The sequence below is a fragment of the Otolemur garnettii genome, unplaced genomic scaffold, assembly GCF_000181295.1.
Source record: "Otolemur garnettii isolate 467f Iridium unplaced genomic scaffold, OtoGar3 scaffold00036, whole genome shotgun sequence".
In the NCBI taxonomy this organism is placed as follows: domain Eukaryota; kingdom Metazoa; phylum Chordata; class Mammalia; order Primates; family Galagidae; genus Otolemur; species Otolemur garnettii.
The window spans coordinates 3,170,047-3,171,657 of NW_003852431.1; positions in this window are offsets into that span (position 1 = coordinate 3,170,047).

Below are 1,611 nucleotides of genomic sequence, written 5' to 3' on the forward strand. Positions count from 1 at the left end.
TTCAGGCACAAAGCCTGGAGGAACAATTTATTAAATGAGGAAAAGGATATCTATTTAAATGTTGCTGGGAGAACTGGTTAGCCACATGTAGGAGACAGAAACTGGATCTGCACCTCTTATACAAAACTTTACTGTCACTGGATAAAGGATTTAAATTTAAGACATGAAACAACAAAAGTTCTAGAAGATAGTGTGAGGAAAACACTTGACAATACTGGCCTTGGAAAAGATTTTATGAAGAAAAACACCCTGGCAATTGCAGAAACATCAAAAAATAAATAGGACCTGATCAAGCTGAAATGCTTCTACACAGCTGACAATACCACAACTAAACAGACAATTTTCAGAATTGGACAAGATTTTTGCATATTAAAAATCTGACAAAGGCCTAACAACTAGGATCTATACAGAACTCAAATTAATCCAAAATAAATAAGCAAACAACCCCATTTATAAATGGGCAAGAGACTTGAACACAAGCTTCTCTGAAGATGACAGACCAATGACCAACAAACACATGAACAAATGCTCATTGTGTCTAGTTATCCGAGCAATGCAAATCAAAATGACTCTGAGACATCACTTAATACCAGTGACATTAGCCCACATCACAAAGTCCCAAATATGCAGATGTTGGTGTGGAGGTGTGGAGGTGGAGAGAAAGGAACACTTCCACACTGCTGGTGGGATTGCAAACACACAACATTTATGAAAAGAAATATGGAGAATTCTTAAATAAGTAAAAGTCAACCTTCCATTTGATCCAGCAATTCTGTTACTAGGTATCTAACCAGAAGAACAAAAATTATTTTGCCACAGACATTTGCACCAGAGTGTTTATTGCAGCTCAATTCACAATTGCCAAGTTATGGAAACAACCAAAGTACCGATCAACCTGTGAATAGATGAACAAACTGTGGCATGTGTATACCATGGAGACTTTACATCTTTTGTATTTACCTGGATGGAGTTGAAATATTTCTTCTTAGCAAAGTATATCAATAATGGAAAAAAAACAAAACCAAAAACAAAAAAACTAATGTACTCAACACTAATATGAAACCAATATATAGACAATTACATGCCCTCACAAATGTTGAAATACAAATATAGTTTACAAAGGGGAGGGGGAAGGAGGTAGATGAGAGAGAGAAGCAGGGAGGGCATTTGACAGGGGTCTCATCTAAAGCGTGCAATGTGAGGGTATTCAGCATGCCCTCTGTGTGAAGGGGTCAACGAAAACTTGAATTTTATCTTATAATTGAAATCAGTGTAACCTAAATATTTGTATCTCATCTTAATTTAAAATACAAAAAAAAAAAAAAAAGAATTAAACATTGGGCTGTAATGCCAGAAGTTCAATGAACCCCAAAGAGGTTAAACCTATAAAAAAAAAAAAAAAAAAAAAAAGAATCCATAAGAGAAGGGATCAAAAATATGCAAAATGCCTACCTCGTCAAAGGTGCCATGGTGTGGGACTTTGTGTTTACAGATAATGTTGGCCACATTTTCCAAATGAATTAACAGTTTCAGATCAACTGCCCAGTATTATGCAACTATTAACGAGTAGGCTAACGATCTGGACTGTGGTCCTTAATTTCCAAACCATCT